Source organism: Colias philodice, chromosome 8 (assembly GCF_061535455.1).
Source record: "Colias philodice isolate Cphi_HAF_F1 chromosome 8, ilColPhil1 Martin Lab GWU primary, whole genome shotgun sequence".
Classification (NCBI taxonomy): domain Eukaryota; kingdom Metazoa; phylum Arthropoda; class Insecta; order Lepidoptera; family Pieridae; genus Colias; species Colias philodice.
In genome coordinates, this window is record NC_143093.1 from 8,071,525 (window position 1) to 8,090,490 (window position 18,966).

General features: G+C 30.7%; 1 long non-coding RNA gene across 1 annotated transcript in view; it reads right to left on the reverse strand.

Moving 5' to 3' along the window:
• LOC149486685 (uncharacterized) overlaps positions 1 to 18,966 on the reverse strand; it is a 75,241-nt gene that overhangs the window by 30,305 nt on the left and 25,970 nt on the right. The window lies entirely within an intron of this gene.

The window sequence follows — 18,966 nt, forward strand, 5'->3', positions numbered from 1 at the left end:
GGAGAAAGAGGGTTGTTTTAGTCGGTATGGACCATGAGACCATGATCGAGACCGACATACCAGGTCACAGATCTAGACCTGAGATACTCAACGGTATTTTTTCCCTCTATAATAAAAAAAAAAAAAAAAAAAAAAAAAAAAAAAAAAAAAAAAAAAAAAAAAACATACATACATACATACATACATACATACATACATAGCCTGTCAAAATCATAACCCTCCTTTTGCTTTGCCGTAGTCGGGTAAAAACACAAGATGTTCCTTTGTTTATACAACGTAATGATGTATCATAATTTACGAAATAAATATTTAAGTTAAACATCAAACAAATGTGAAGCTTTACCAAAATATTACTCAACGGATAAGAAGAGTGTGTCGCAAGAATTATAATACCCACTTCATCAAAACTCATACATATGTAAGGAGCCATATGACAAAACATTATGTGAGATTACGTTTCGTCCTGACGTTTACATGTTAGCTAAATGGAGGGTAATGAGTAATTGTACATCTGTTGATATTTTCCTTGACATATCATATAATGGATTCGATAAAAACATAAATATAAATGTAAATAAATAGATATTTCGATAATTTAAAAGAGGAATGTAAGGCTCCCCTATTTAACGAAACGTCATTAAAATTCTTGTCTAGCTCTTAGTCTCTATCGCTTAAAAATTCTAATGATATGTACTTCTAAATATATATTTGAAATTAAATACGATTAAGAAATGTTAACTTTATTATAACAAGGTATCGACTTGAAAGCTTTGTAAACGTTGTTGAAAAGACCATATTTTCTAACCCCCTCCTTGTAAAACTTTTCAACTTTTTTGTTATTGTTTGCCAGCACTTTAAAAAGATTGATGCTTAAAGTGAATCGATTGTCTACGTACTTCATTAATTGACATATTTAATGGAGTACGTAGATAATCACATAAGGCTTTGGGATAAAACTTACCACAATTAATTATATCCATTAATTTTTGTAGCAATAATAATAAAGATTCACTTTATGCATCAATCTTTTTAAAGTGCTGGCAAACAATAACAAAAACGTTGAAAAGTTCTCACAAACGAGGTTACAACTTACAGTAGATAATATATTCAACATCTCTCATTTAAAAATATTATAAGCGCATGGCATATACAGGTTTTAACCTGATTAAAAATATAATGGAAGTGTATTGTTTTAATACATTTTATGCCACAATATGTCCATGTTTAAAATATCTATACATCACATATCTATACACTTTAGAGACTGAACATTTTTGACGATTATATACTGCGGTTTATATATGGATTAATTTTAGAATTATAGAATACCTTATAGCGAACGAAAATACCAGACTGACATGTAACAATACGTCTCAAATTTAAAGTTGGCACGCTGGTTATTTTTCTGGATGTTGGCAGTATTGGTTAGTAGTAATTTCTTGTGTTATCAGCTTGTTTTCAACGTATTTGGACGTGGCTGTTTTAAAACGGTAAAATTGTATTTTCTATCTTAAACATAATCTGAAGCTAAGTATTATATAAATATTCGGATTTTTAAATAGGCAGTTCAATATCTTTTTAATAAAACCTAGTACAGTGCTAGTTAATCAACTTAGTATAAATATTGGTTTTCCAACTAACATTCAACAGCATTAGCGTATTCATAATCAACATTTTGGTTGGTACAGTATCGGTTTGCGAATCCCATTCGTGACGTTAGATAGTGACAAATACAATTTAATTATTGGATTTAATCCGCGCAATATAATTGCACTGTTTCCTCTCTAATATTGACTCGGTATTGTCAATAGCAATCGTGACGAGTTGATTGTTTGATGTTAAGTGATATATTATTAATTAAATACCGTGAATTGTATTGCGGAATGTGATTTGCTACGTAATACCTATATGGGTCGTCAAATTTCGATTCTATGTTTATAATAATTTAGTTGAAATGACGGTCAATTATAAAATTAAATTCGATTATGCGTAAAAACAACTTAATAAATATTCGATGGATTTTTTTTTTTTCATCTTTTATTTACTTACATCGGGAGTAAGATACTTCTATAAGACAGTAACAATCATATCGGTGTACCTCTGGGTACACCTAAATATCAAATATAAAAACACAACCCAAAAAAATAATTACGCTTTAAAAAACAACAATCTTATTAAATAACAAAGGTTTATTCTATCCATCGTTTATTTATAAAGTCATCTTTAAATTTAGCTGTCGACGAAAAAGCAGTTTCATTAAATAATAAACTGGTAAATTCAAAGGATAGCAACCCCAGAGGGTCGCTGCCGGTCATTAAGATCAACGAAACTCCTTTGAGGGAAGGAAATTTCCGAAGCAATATGGATATCGCCGATTTTTAACTTGAGATTAGAATAAACGAGAAAATAACGAGTTCTACGGGATTGTTTGGAAAATATTCTATCAAGGTCGGGTCTTGCGATTATATAATATATCGAGGTTTATCTAAATACCTAGTTTCTGGATTTTAGGAACGAAACTTTAAATTACTTTCAATGTAAAAAAATAAAAAATAGAGTGTTATTATGAGAAAAAAAATTGTGTGATGAAATCATTTTATTCCGAAACAATAGATCATTTTCATAACCATAAAATTATAAAACGATTTTATATGTAGGTATAACTACCTATATAACTATGATATAACTACTAACTAACGAACTATGATATACATATAACTATGATATTGTGAATTACGAAAGAAAATTATCTTTATATATAATCCTGACAGATATTGGTACTTACGAGATTCCTCACGCGAAACATAACAATAAATAATTCTCAGCCACAAAAAGCTCTAGGTATCTTATAAAAGAATAAACATTCGATTGACACATCAGAATATTATATTCCATACATTCAAGCTCACACGAGGCAATATAAAGGGATAAACCGATAGGAAAAATACATTAAAGATTCATCTTTAGTTGAGTGGTTTTGGAACAAAAATATTTTTCGTGACCAAAACTATTTCGGTTTTGAATATTTAAATTGCCATTTTTGATATCACTGTTAGGCGAGTGTGGATATATTTTATTAATGAAGTATAAATCTGCCCCCCTATGCAAGTGGCTTTCTGTTAGCGTAGCGTTCAATAGAATAGACTAGACTAGAATAGAATAGAGATTGACGTAAGCTGTATATAAACGTTATCTACAGCTTACGTCAATCTCATACATTCGTAGTCTATTCTATTGAACGCTACGCTAACAGAAAGCCACTTGCATAGGGGGGCTGAGCCGTTTTATTCATGTGTAACATACCTAACGACGTACTTTTGGGAAAGATATCGAAACAATATCATTTAAAATATGCTTAGTCATCAATCATACATTAAAGTCGTATTTTTCTATGATTTTCTATGTTGTAAAAGGTCAATTATTGTTCTTTTAGATAAATCTCTACCCCGACTACAGCCTAAAGAATATTTAACTTAAACAATTTCGTTAATCAAGTATTCAGAGAAACCATTCGATTTCATTTAAGTTTAAATGAAATCCACAGTATTCAGTAGATGACATCACCTGAATTTCAATCGGAATGTTACAGATTGATAGGCCAAGGTTTATAAGCATCAGGTAATATAAAGCTTTTCATAGCTTTTATAGCGGCATCAGCTGCTGAAGTTACTTTACGAGATGCTAGTCTGACCTAGACGTGGGTTGTACACAGAATTTTGTTCACTCGGTTCCATTTTTCAGGGCTACAAAACCCACATGTATTCATAAACATGCGGCAATTTCGTGGAATATTCTAGAAGTACGAACATTTGTTTGGAGATCCTCTCGGAATGAGATGTTAAGTCCTTAAATTTAGCACTACGAACAGTCTCATTACGTTTAATATGTGGGTATATTGCACGTGGTTAAGTAAAGAAAATATGTTAGGCTAACGTTATGTACTCGTACTTTGCTGTTTAAATTATTTTTATTTACTTTTCTACGTAGTAAACAAAAATTTAAATGTAACTTTACGTTAAATATTAAAGTTTGTGAATAGTGACAGATATAAAATTTAAACAGTGCTATTCCATTTTCCGCAAGCAGAACCGACACAGGTGAAAATTTAAATTTTATGACATGGCAATTTCTAGACTACGTGGTTCGCTTGAGCATGAATACTTCACGGTGTAAAATTATATGGTCCGAATTAATTGCATTTCACGTAGTCCATGCATGCGATTTTCGCAATTGAAAACATTTCGTTGCAAAGCAATGTAGCGACAGTTTTACGTTACATAATTAACAAATATGAAAAGCAAATGACTATATCATGTTATAGTAAAATATGAACATGTTGTTTCTGAAACACATATGTAATAAGTATAATAATATGTTTGGCAGGTATATTTTTAATTACGTTTTAGTACAAAAAATTAACGAACAAAAAACGCATTGTTGATATTACATGACAAATAAAATCGGAAAAGTAACAAAATCTAGAATATTGATTTAAAGTTAAAATTCTACGTTACGTACGTACGTACCTATTTAGTGATCTGTGCTATCGGTTTCAGATGGACTTTATTCGTACCTACATATTAATTTTATACGTATACACTTGAAGCAATAAAATTAAGCTGTTCTTTAATATCTTTCTATACCGACACGATGTTATTGTTTTTAAAAGCTTTTCTAGATAAAAGCGGAAAAACAATTTTAATTTCATATAAAATTCAACGCAATTTGCCTCGCGCCATTTTCTTTGCACAGATATTAAGGAAACAAAACGTCAAGTCTAATATTATTAAGCTGTTTCATAGTAAAAATTTGTTATAAAAATGTTTTAGGTAATGCAATTTAAATCTTTTATAAGAATAGATTTGAGAGAAAGCTATTAAACATTCGGTTTACAAACTTCTCCGCAGATCATAATTTCGCGCCAATTCCTTCCCACAGATTATACCGACCATAGAACGTAGAGCATTATAAAGCCACAACACACAAGACGGTCAAGTTTGGGCCTCGTTGTTTTATCGGATACAGCTCGAGCGTTTTGTCCGCAATTGTTTACTTTATGTTCTATTTTCGCTGTCCATCATCTGGCCATTGTTAGCGCGTGTTTACGGCGAGTGCTCGGGTATCGAGAATGCTTGCGGTCTTACGTGTCTTTTGTAAGTGTTCATATGAAACTGGCATGTTCGTTTTTTGAGGTATGATATACTGAGATTGCGTGTTATTGTAGAAATTAGAAAAAAAATTTACACAAGATTTTGCGCTTCTATAAAAGTCTGTATTGGACGGTAATACTTATACAATCTATATCTACTAATGATTACATTATTAAATAAATACTAACAAAAAACATTCGATTATTCATTCAATAGAATAAATGTAATCGTATCTAGTAATTTCATGCGTTACAATATTATGAATGAATTATAAATAGGATGTGACTAAAACAAACACAAGAGTATTCTTGGAATTTCAAAACAAAATAAATACTTACCTTTTGTATCATATATTCGTGAACCGAATCAAGTACTACGATGGAAATAGAATATTCGTATAGCACTGTTTTAAAATTCTTCGCAATATATTCAGTAGAACTAGCAAATCATTTTACATGTTGAAAGATTTATAGAAACTGTTAGATGTCTAAATTATTAAGGACTTTGATAGGTACCTGGCATCATAACTTTGTTTAATAAATAAAATTATACGATAGTCGTACGTGAAGATGAAAGAAAAATCTAGGTGACAATTTTTAAACATTTTCTATCTTAATTTAAAAAACAAAAAGGGATATTTATAAGGAAACTCAAAAGTAGATTATTGGATAAGCGTTTAGTAAATGAATTAAGTGTTGAAATATCTTGAACTAAATCTAGTATTTATGACCTTATTAATAGAAATTCAAACGGTAAGCTAAATCTTTATTAGAAAAATTATATCCCAACTATTAAAGTCGTTTCCAAATTTAGAATAAAATAAATAAATGTCTAAGGGTATTTAGTGGATAAAAAAAAATGTATACTTTATAGTTTTTACGAAATATATTCGCAAAATAGCGTGTTCTATCTGACTAAGTATACCTATTCAATATGTATGCAGAGTTTCAAAGCTTAAAGAAAACAGTATTCATTCGAGTTTTACACTAGTTTTAATACTTCAGAACGGACTCCATAATCCGGTCTATTCATAAGCTTTCCTATTAGCCATACAAACGTTTACTTGCGGAAAATGTTCTTAAGTTATTTGCAGAGTAACAAAAACCTGTTAGTTCTCTACAGCACTTCTAGGAAGTTGAGGGATAAATCCCTTTGTCTCGCTTAGTTAGTTCCTGAAGAGGTCTATACTCTTAAATGCTTATACCAGTGTGACAAAGACGTGTAACAGATAAGTGAACATGTTTGTGGTAGATATTGAGTAGGTATTTAAAATACTACTGCTTTAAATATTTTCTAGGAGCTCACGTTGAATACACGCGTCTGTTCTCTTTTCCGTCATGGGTAATTATGATGATGATAAATGTTCAAGACCGAAATATAATTATTGTTCATTGCCACGGGATGGAATCCAGAGCTTTATTTCATCTATAGCCGCTTTACCAAAAACTAAGTCAAATCAAAAGTTTTAATCTATTCTAGATAGCAGTAATAGAATGTGTTCATTAGAGCCTACACTTACTTAAAATGTTTATTCAATGTATAAACAAACTAGCCTAGCATTGTTTCGTTAACCAACAGAATTTACTGTTTTTGTTCCCATCACAAAATAAATAATAAAACTTCATAAAAGGAAAAAGAGTTCGTCGTAACACAAATGTCAGCGCATATTTCAAATAGATCCCACTATCCTACGGATGTTTTGTATCATCACAACCGAAATCATTGTTTGTTTTGCGTTTTGATTCTTTCGTTATATCTGCTGGCTTTGATAGATCATTCTGATTGTTTGTTTGAAAGGCAGCTGAACTAAAATGTATTTACTCTGGGACCAAGTCGGGGAACTATTGACACTAATAGTGAAGCTGGGTTCATAGATATTTATTGGAATATTTTAACACTGAATTACACGAATAGAATATCAACACGTATTGGGAGTGATATATTCAGTATAAATAATTAAATAAAACTAGTGATGAAAATATTAGCCAAATAATTTTTTTATTGCTAAATTACTGAACTAGATACGTGAGGAAAGAGAATGATGACGATTATGAGACGATATGAGACGATGGGTAATTTTGAAGATATCCTTTATTACAAATAACATTAACCCTTAGTCTCAGGGATCTAGCGCACTATACACGCTCCGTCGAGTTTATTTCTATTTGGCGTCTGAACTACAAAAATACGAGCTCTAGCAAATGGTTGCAGCATCTTGATAGTGTTTATAAATAACTTATAACAAAGAGAATAGCAATAAATTTGGCGCTTTCAAGGGCTTTATCCGAACTTGGCGATTAAATTTTCAAGTTTCAGAAAATTTGGCAATGTGCCTGCGCAGCGTCTTGACTCTTGACTAATGGAATGATCGAACTGGAGCAGTTATTTGCAATTGTTTCGTATAAATACGTTTCTTATGTCATGGTAATATCAATGCATTAAAAGGTACCTATAATTCTAATTGATAAGGGTGGAACTTTGTTACAATTGAATGTCATTTCTTCCTCAAGATTGGCAAAGAGAGATAATTTGAAATATGTTATGTATTATTATGCTAATCACAAATTCTCGTTGAAATGTTTTCTTTCAGTGCAAAAAATAAATAATCTGTCATTATATTTAATTAATTAATATAAAAAGAAAAGATAATATACTTGAGTTACCGTTAGAATAAAATAAGAAAATAAGAGCTTTTTCGGTTCGAAGAAAAAGTTTAGACTCCCAAGAACGATTAACAGTGGCTGGTACGTTTTTGCTGTGACATAAACATGAAACACGTGAACACGAAATAATGAAAACCTAAGTTTTGTAAAAATACATGATTACTGCGAAACATTTGGATCGGATTAATTATATGTTGTATTTAACTTAATATTTATAAATGATAAGAATAGGTAGAAAAGTCAGGATAAAGTATTTCTATAATTATTATCCTGTGTTTGTATTATCAATTTGGTAAATAATATATTATGTGCGCAATTATCCTGGATAATAGAATTAGAAATTGAATGACAAACGCGGTCTATTTTAGTAAATTTATGACAACAATATTTAATAGCTTTACAGACCGTTAATTATCCACATGGTTAGCATAGACATGGTCTATTTTTAAAGTCTATTTCTATGAAAGTTAATCGAGCATTGCTCTGTCAATTTAATACTATGAAAGCTGTCTATTGAGATGAAAGTCTGCAGTTTGAAATTATGCCCAGATACCAACATGCATCTACTACAAGATATAAAATGTGAAATGTAAGTTTATAATATATGAACTTCTGGAGATTGTCAATCTTATTGGTTATGTTTTAAAATATTGTTATACCTAAATAATATCCTATTACAATTTTATATGACTAAGTACTATGGATATAATATAGATGCATCTTGGCCTCGTAAAATCAACATAAGACGAAAACTACCTTAGCATGCAAACGTGTAGCGCGATAGAATTTTCAATATTGTTCAAATATTGAAACTCCCCGATCCACAAAATCACTTCGGCACCATTGTAATGCCTACACTTGTAGAATAGAAATGTGTTATGTAAAATAAATGGTAGCAATGCAAGTTATTACTAGAACAAGTAGGTATGAGGAAATGGAAATTTGAAGCAACAATTTTGAAATTCGATTATTGATGCACGGAAGACGAACGAAGTTTGAGAATCGATAGGCCATTATTGAAATTGTGTAAGTTAACATGTAATTTATTTGTTCGTTTCGTTCGTTTTTCTAGCAAAATAATGAGAGAATAAGATTCAGGTAAAAGGTATAATGTAAGGTTTCCTTAGAACACGTTATTTCTATTACGAGTAGGTACATATTAGTTCATAGAAAGGGGACGAAAGACTCAATTTAGTAATCTGAAATAACAATTCATATTATAAAATCGACTTAGGTATCATAAGAATTTAACATATCTGTTTAAATTTAATTTATTATAGGTAATGCCAAACTTTGAATGTTCTAAAAATAATATCACTTCATTGAAGTGAATTCCAAAGGCAGATTTTTACAAAATAAAACTACGCAGATAAGGATCATAAAAAATGAATACCACGCTTGCTGTACGCGTTAAGAATATTCTTCGAAGGCGTGAAAACTTTTAATGGTGACACTCGTGAACGCCCAACTGATTCGGCTTCATTTCAGCAGATTTCAATTATACTTTTTTTACAGCGCAGTTTCACTTCAAATTTGCGGATGTACGAACAATGTTCAAGTGCCCTCGACGGCAAAGCCGACCTGATTTTCACATTTAGTATTTACCTATTTCAAAGCAACACAATGACTCGGGAAGGCATCCTCATAAAAGATGCTCGGTTAAGGACTGTGGCCTTATTCCTCAACTGGAACATGCTACATTTATTTAAAAGTGTTATTCTCCCGCGTTGTCTGTCGTATTGTGGCATGGAAAATGCGCTCACAAACGTTTTATGGAATTTTAAAAATGTTAATTCCGTCCCTGAATATATTTCAAGGGATACGGCTCTTCTACGCATTAACACGTGTGATATTTTTTAGGGTTGAAATTGAATATGGGATTAAAGTATTATCTCGTATACTTAACTGTGCTAACAATTACATTTGTTAAATTATAAAATACAAAATTGGATAGATTCATTTTCCAAAGATATTCGAATGCGAATTCAGTTCTAATAAATTAAATAACCATTGAAATTCTTGGCATTTGGATCCTTTATTAATCAGACGTATAATTTAGTTACAATATTAAATTCTGTTACAGAATTAGAAATCCGAGTTACCTATCTGGATACTGGATAGTTAGAAACGGGAACGCCGAGATAATCTATTTATCGTTTCAGGAAGGTGAAATGGCGCGAAGCTCCATTTCTAACTCCGCTTGTTTATAGAAAAAATATACAAGAAATTAACTGATACATTGTAGTCTCTATTTGTAATTTGCTATTTATACAATTTCTGTATGATACACATTTCAAAGCTGAAGTAAATTGCGATTTTGTGATCGCGTGATTGCTGTGAGCTACGATAATCACGTGAACATTGATTTTATAACCATTTAGAGCAATTTATGTCAATAATCGATAAAGTAGTCGGTTTTATTATGCACGATACGACACAAAAAATAAATGCTGGTATAAACTAGTACAATATTCTTTGTAATTTTAACGCGAGCTTATGGGAGATGGAATTTGAAAGAAACCTTATTGTAAATTGGTTGCATAAACCTTAATTTGAACGTTAACTAATGTAAAAATATCGGAAAATATTATTAGGTATATATTTTAACAGTCACATTTTTTGTTACTGAAATAGAGTAAAAGTCCATTTACGCCCACATTTAATTAAAAATGTTGTAGGTAACACAATATTGTTGGTGTTTGCAAACAACTATTGAAAACAAGCGATGAATATGTTCATAAAAAAGTATGAGATTCGACGTCAACATTTACTTAACATATTACTGTATATACAAAGTACACTTGTTGAAGCGAACAAAAGCTTAGTTCTTAAGTCCAAAAACAAAGTTAGGCAACAACAAAATTGTTAAAATTGGATTCAGGGCTTATGTGTTTCAATACAACTTTTAAGTTGAGGCTAAAAGTAAATTTGAATACGACATTGTAATATGTGTTGAGTTTAATTATGTTCGAACTTCGGTTAATTATATTTTTTCAGTGTGATAACTAAATCGTTTGATGGGTCAGTAGTAGTGGCTGGACGTGTCATTAACTGCGTCCCTTATCGGAATTTAAAACTACTATCTTCTAAGAAATATTGATGAAATTATGAATCATCTAAAATAATAATTAATAAAAAATGGTTTTGTGAATCAAAATTCAAATCGAATATCCAGAAATGTTTGATCTAACCATAAAAAGGATAAGAGCTTTGCGCTTTAAAATTGCATCTAAACTAAACCACTTCTTTAAACGACTATACCTTGAATTCATCTTCAGTATTTATTTTCAGCAACACGTGTTTGTTGCACTTAAAAGGAATTAGGATAAGAAAAGCACGGAAATTCTTGATATCGTATATTGCTTACTCATACCTTATTGACTAATATAGAAGCAGGATGATTTGGCCTGAACGATTCAATAGGTACATGCGTAGAATAAGACTACCTAATAAATCCCAGAACCATCCCAGAATTTGCTATAGCGTGGCTGGAATATAAATTGTAGGAATAATATGGTCACAAAGGCTTCTGAGTGCCTAATAACCTCTATGGCACATCAGAGGCTGGACGATCTATAAATTTCAGACTCACTTTTCTCTTCAGCTATATTTGCTTTTTGTTACGTTGTGTAATAAATCATTACAGATTAGATATTATTACTATTTTTTTTTATTAAATATACTCATGATTTTCATTGTTATTGAAGTTTTCAGTAACGGCAAGTATAGTAAGTTTGAGCGTTACAGTTAAAACATAGTTAAACCTTATGTTTGTTCTGTTTACTGATCACCTAATATCCTGTAAACATAATTTGTCTATTACATGCATCCCCCGTAGATGATATTATCAAAAACATAATATTTATTAATACTTATAAAAATATTTGAAATATATCTTTTATCAATTATTATCACTAAAGATTCTTCAAATAAAAGCACAAATATAGACAAGACATAACCCAGCGTCTGTCAATTTTGCACCAATATGTACAAAATCTAATCAATACCTCTACAAGGTGTTAGAAAAATACGTTTATTATAAACTGTTTCAACTCCCTAAGCTTCCCGCTGTGGCTCCAACCTTGATAATTAAAATAAACCAATAGCAGTGTATCGACAGGAAATTTATAGACATAAACTCATATTTCAAACGAAGTACTAAATTAATACACGTTTCGCGTTATAGGATATGCTCGCATGTGTATGTTTCGAATCCAGTATGTATTCATAGATCTTGTGACCTTGACAGCTGAGCCGAAGGTCGAATACCATCGGTCAATAATATTTTAATACTGGTTAATAAAACGCTTTAGTGCAGATGAACTTGTTTTCTTACCGCTTGTTCAAACGGAAAGCTCGCTGCACGATATTTTATAATGAACGGTCGTGTTCCAATATTTATTATGCATACGAGACGTTGTCTTTGGTAATAAACATGCGTTAGACGATATTACTATCTGCAGTAGTTGTTTAGAAGTGAATAATAAAACGACATGGTACACGAATGAAACTGGGCAATTTCTCTTACTTAGGCGAATGAAAAGAAAACCGATTCGAAGACTGGAGGAAAATTGGATTATAATGCTATTCAGAAGATGACGTTGGTTGTTTCAGGTTACAAAGGTTTCAAAATTCTTTCGGCGTTAGATAGCCCATTTATTGAGGAAGGTTATAGGCTATGGTGATGGAGCGGAGCAATGCGGGTGAAACCGCGGGGCAATGCTAGTAAAGTATAAATGTTGTTTATATTGTGCTAGCTAAATGATCTCCGCATCCAAAAAAATACCTAGCTTTAACCTATACTAAAATATAGTTTATTATTATTAGCTTATTTGTCCTCTTCTAATAAAAAAATAAATCACACGATCATAAAGTTATTATCATTTTATGATGTGTTTACTTAGATTTCTACATAAACTATGAATCTCAAGAAAAACAAAACAATAAAGTACGAATAATATTAACGAAATAATATTTCTACGTCTCTATGTCTACATTAAAATGGGTATAAATTATAACATTTAAAATTAAAACCAAGGCAAAACTTTATACTAGTGAACTTATTCATAACACAATATGTGGAACATAATATTATAATGTTCAGATTATCTTTGATTGGATATTTGAAACTTCGGAACGTTCTCATGATCATTGTTGAACTTGGCGAAAGTTAATTGAAAATGTTACGATATTCCAATTATCCAGTCTCGGTGTTGCCACAGGTTCAATTAAAAATTTCATACAAGAATATGTGCCAGCTTGTTTTCAATTAAGAGCGCATATTCTATTTAACGCAAGTCAAAAACTCCGCGATCTATTACGATAGATCGCGGCTTGCGCTATCCTTTTACTATGAACAGCATAGGTCCGCAGGAGAGCGCCGAGCAACATGTCCTCTCTCTGGAAAGGCTCGCTGCCGACTGATTTTGATCGGGTCGCGCGCAGTGTTTTATAGTACTTTAAAAAAAATTGTAGAAAAATAATAGAGGTACCTTAGTTGATTTTTTAAATTTTATCTTATAAGTAAGACATTCTTTTATTGCAATATGTATAAATTATATTCAATAAAGTCAAATATCTTGGTGAAAATAATAATTTTGTCGACTATAATTTCTAAAAAAATTCACATTGTTCGGATTTTAATTTCGTAAGTTAGGAGTCCAAAATAAAAAAATCTTTTAACTAACTATTTTAATAAGGATTTTTGCAGTTAGTTAAAAATAATTGTGTGTTAGATCTGTCAGCAATTTCAGATATTTTTAGCTTCGAAATTGACACTAAAAGTGAAATCAAGTAATCATCGGATCAGTTATCTTGATGGTATTCAGAAATACTGTATTAATTGAAAAAAACTCTTAACTAACTACATAGACAATAAAATTTCCTAAAATTATTAGTAATTCATATGTTTGTAAGATAAGTGGTTGATGGACAATCTGGTTTGAAAAATCACATATTTGAGCCAAACAGCGCACGGACCGCGTACACAGGCCACAGCCTTAAGCAAGCTAAAACATTTCTCACACAACAGAAATATAGTCATTTAAATGATAATAAAGATGATTGGTGATTTGTGTACATTAGACAATTTCGTAAAAGGCGTAATTTTTATCCGTGGTAAAAAAATTACGCCTTTTACGAAAAGTAGCAGTTAGTTACGAATTTTAGTAAATAACAATTAGTCAGAAACAATGAACTGATGAAACAGAGGTACAAAAAGTAAAAATCAGTTGGTCTGAAAACACAAACTACGCTCAAATACAATACAAACTTTAGCGAGCTAAAGATCATTAACTTGTCAGGTTTCAGTGTGGAGAACGAGTAGAAAACATAAATTAATAGTTGTCTAGTTGTCTAGATAAATGCTTTGTATTTTCTGCACATCTGAGACAACTATTTGTATCAACGCTTGGCTTATCCAGAGTTCTAAAGCCGGCGGGACTACATTGTAGGCACCTCTTTTCAGTGACAACCAGCGTTTAGGTAACATTTACGTGTATTCTCATTAGGGATTTAAATGTTATTGTTGTTTCTTGTTTGTTATAGTGGATGAATTGTTGCGAGGCTCTGTCTTCCTAACAACTTTGTAAGTTGTTGAATAAATTAAGTGTCCATTTTGGAACAGAATTTTTGAATTTTTTAGTTGGGTATCTTTAAAATATAAATTAATATTCACATTATAATTACATATTAGCATTACATAAACGATAATGTGTTTTGTTTACACACATATTATAACTATATATTAATATTTAATTTGTTAAGTATATGATAACGAGTGTATGAGTGTATTCATTTATTACTATGTTGAAGTTCATCAATAATGAATATAGCCAAGATGGCGAAATTTTTGGGGCGGAATAATCTTACGAAGCATAACATTTCAAATGGACAAAAGCTTTCTTTGATGTCACAAACAGAAAATGGTGTATAACTAGAAATTTTAAGTCATTGAGGAATCGAGAACAAATTCCGATCCAATGATATTATTCTATTTCACGGAGGCTCCTTTGGCTTTCAACAAATTTATCTTTGACTATTCAATAAACGCTGTAAAGACACTTGAATGGTTCAAATTTCTCATAAAATCTCATTACAACAATATTCTATTTAGGAAAGCCGACGACAATATTGCCTACCGACAATTACTTTGGACCTGATTTTCGACTCTAGGAGTTTACTTTTCAATAGCGATTTAATTAAAATCGTTGGCTGAATTAAAAATCTAAGTGTACCTATTTGAAGAATAGGAAAGTAGAATACAGTATTAATTCTGTTTTTTTACAAAAGTATATTTTTTATAATTTCACTTCATCCTTTGTCAATGTAATCATTTTTCATACTAAAATAATAATACATACATACTAGACTTAATTATTACCTGCCTGAGTCTATGTGACGGTATTTTTTTAGAAATCTTAAAAATTAATAGGACTCTCGAGATAGAAAATAAATTCATATTTTTTCAATAGATCACAAAAATTACAGGACATCTTTTAATATTTGTCCTAGAAAACTGGATTTTAAAGTTGGATTGCGATCAATCGATGCATGCATGTCATGTTCAAACGGTGTTTGCTAGTCTTGGCTAGCTAAATCGACGCAATGGTAATAAACATGTTAAATTATTGTTAGATTTCATTGATTGTATGATGACAATTTCAAATTTTATCGTAAAATCCTCTTTTTTTGTGAGGAATTCTTGAGGATTCTTACCGACTAAAACCCCACTTTATTCCGTTTTAATGGTTCGAATTCTTCTGCGACCATCTTAAAAACCCCTGCAAATTCGTGCACCTTCGTATGGGAAAACGGAGAAATACGGCTATCTTTGTATTAAAATAAAATAAGAGACATATAAAAGGAATTGACAAAACAGTTTGGTTGGACGGAACTGAAAGGAGACTTCATGCTCGTACGTGATTTTTAGTGAAAGGATTTATTCAGCAAATATAGGGTTTGAGCTTTATGCTATTGGAAGTTAGTATTGCAAATAATCAGCCATCAATTTAAATATCACTTTCAACGACAACTTTCATGTAAACTTGTAATTATATTATTACGCATACATCAATAAAAATGCCACGTGTACCTAGTCTGTGTGCTCTATGTTGTTATAGAGTCGATTAGGTACTGTATTATAAAGACATTATAATAATATAAAATTTTCCCTGAAACTCATGAATTTTTAGTTCATAATTTAAATATATGAAATCAATAATCTTCTAGTAGTTGAACTCAAAAGTATGAACCACGTGTAAAATGCGCAAGTATAGTCGCGCCGCTGTCAAGTTAAGTTTACTCGGTTCGCTAAATCTCAGCAAACACTTCAGTATTATAGCTTATAACAGGTCTATTTAAACAAGTGTACCAGTCGGCTGAACACACAAACATTATTATGTACGCTACGTGTGTTTGGCGTCTTATTTAGTGGTGATTTATACCTATCTTCAATCAGCACAACAACGGTAAGCGTACTAGCGTCATACATAAGTAGGTAATTCTCGTATTAGAATCTATTGTGTTAGGGAATTTATAAATCATATAACTATGTTAAGCTATCGTGATATGTACCTACTATCAGAAAAGAAGTATGTTTATATGAATAGCGCTTATTATATATCATTTTGGTAGACCTCAATTATTAGAAAAAGCACGCATGAATTTATTTCTTGCATGAAATATATTATTTAGACATAGCTTTATTTTGATGTAAAACAGAAAGGGAGCCTTTAAAGGAAGTTCTTCCTAAAAGGGTTCCGTTATCAAATATATTATTTAAGATACATTTCATAAATTATTCACGAAATACGAACCACTTGAAAATCACGATTCCATTTACAATAGAAATACCTCCGGCAGTTATTAAGAAATATTTTTAATTATCAAACAAAGCCGGTGCCAAATTAGTATCGTGTTTCATTTCTCCATCCATCGTTTCTTTTCATTCCCGAGGGTAAAAATTTATACAATACATTTACTTTGCTTGCTTTTAAAATCATTTTTTATACTAATTTGAATAATAAATCAAGCGGTGGAAATTGAAAATGTCGTAACATTTTCGTACAATTGAATTAGATATAATATATATTAGTAATATTTGGAAATAAATATTTCCAAAATGTTTCTATGGGCAATGATTGATACGGTAGCAAAACAATATATTTTTTCAGTTAAAAGAAGCTCTATAAAGAGCTAAGCGAGATATTCTTTCCTTAAAAACATTTTCTTATGAATTTTAAATAATTACAATGTTATGTAACCACGAAAAAATAATTACAAAGATATAGGTAAGTACCCACTGAATATATTTACAAAAAATGATCAACCCTTTCCGAGTAAAACCCGCATCGTTGTCCAAAGTACAAACAGAGATTTTCTGGCGCTGTTAAATCGTAGCATTTAATTTTGTTTACTGAACCATTAAATGTTATTCGTTAATAAAATTTCATTTATTATGATAATTTGCGATAACTTTGTTTTTCCGCTGAGAGCAATCTACAAAGAAGTTGACAAATTCACCTCTTTTTATGAGAAGAGCTATAAAAAATTATTATAAAATGTGTACATGTATTATGCCTAATACCTTTTTATACAGTGGTCTGATTAGATAACAGTAGATATTACAGGATATGGTGCCCCATAGACCCAAAATAAGATGTGTCCATAGAGTTTGACACAATTCAGTTCCGAACTATAATTAAAAGCTACGAACAAGAAATATCACAATGAATCTCTGAAATAAGCTCTGAAACTTCAATTTCAAACATAAAAGTTTCAATAAAGCTGTTGAAAGTCCATATTTTACACTTATTTGTATAAAGTATCCTAGAAAATCGGAAAACGCTTCCGCATGTTTCTGTCAGGTCATTTTTCAAGATTGAATCAACAGAGCCATCCTAAAGCAAATCTTGAAGAAGGAACACTAAGAAATTTTGATCGATGATGCAATAGCCAACTTTGTTGTATGGAGATAGTCTGCGTTTGAAAGAATTCATATATCAAGTTTTTATAATCTCCGTATGAAGTCGGTAAACGGTAAAATTCAGCATGTTGGTTTTGGTTTAAGACAAATTTTCGTTATAGATATTATTGTTTTTAACAAAATATATACTTACTGTCATATACTTACTATCGTTAAAACCGTAATTAAACTTTTGCATGAAGTGAAATTCTTTCGTCAATTCCTTAATTTACTTGAATAAGAAATATAAGTTAGTAACATGCTGCATACACAAAAATAATACGTATTATCTTTACCGTCGTACATTTATTTCATTTATACCCTTGCATACAGTTAAGCAAAAAATTGTTATTTTTAATTAAGCCTTGGAAGTTAGGAATAACAACTACGATTCAATTGTCAATGCATGGCAACATTCCAAAATTGCTTACATAATGCCAGGATTACTGTCTCCGGACCACTGGGTTGCCATATATGACGTGAATCAATGAAAATAACTTGAAAATAAAAATCTTTTCATTTCACGTAAGTACCTACATTTAGATATTAAAAAGTTGGTTCATTACCACGCTCATTGTAAAGCTTTGAAAGCGTCGAGTTAAATAATACAATGAACAAATTGCTTTTAAAATCCCTTATAAAGGCTTTACCTTCGGAATATTTAATTTTAGATATTCTTGTGTATTCAGTGTACTTGATTCCGAGAACGATTTATAATTTGTGATACTATTAATTTGTATATTGTGAATGGTGTTGGAATTCTGTTACAATTTATAATTATTAATTTGTAATAAAATGAAAACGTTGTCCATCTTTACACCAAAATTATTTATTAGAGAACAAGCTTAAAATCTCACAGTATAATGGCATTTATTACCGTTCTTCAATATACAACCAATTTCGTTGGATAAAGATTAAAAATCCAATTATTATCTATATTTGGAACTTGTGTAAAATCAAAGTAAATTTTAACGTAAAACGATTCCGATATGGTAAAAATTGGTAGAGTAAGAAGCATTTGTCTATTATTATATATGTTTTGATCGATTTCCTTTTATGAACTAAATACTTTATAGGAGTTAACGACCATTATTACATATGGAATAAAGGTATATTTTTATGTATTGATGAAAGCATACCTGTGACAGTATGTTATACAAAAAAATGCTTTTTATCAAGGTGTAAATAT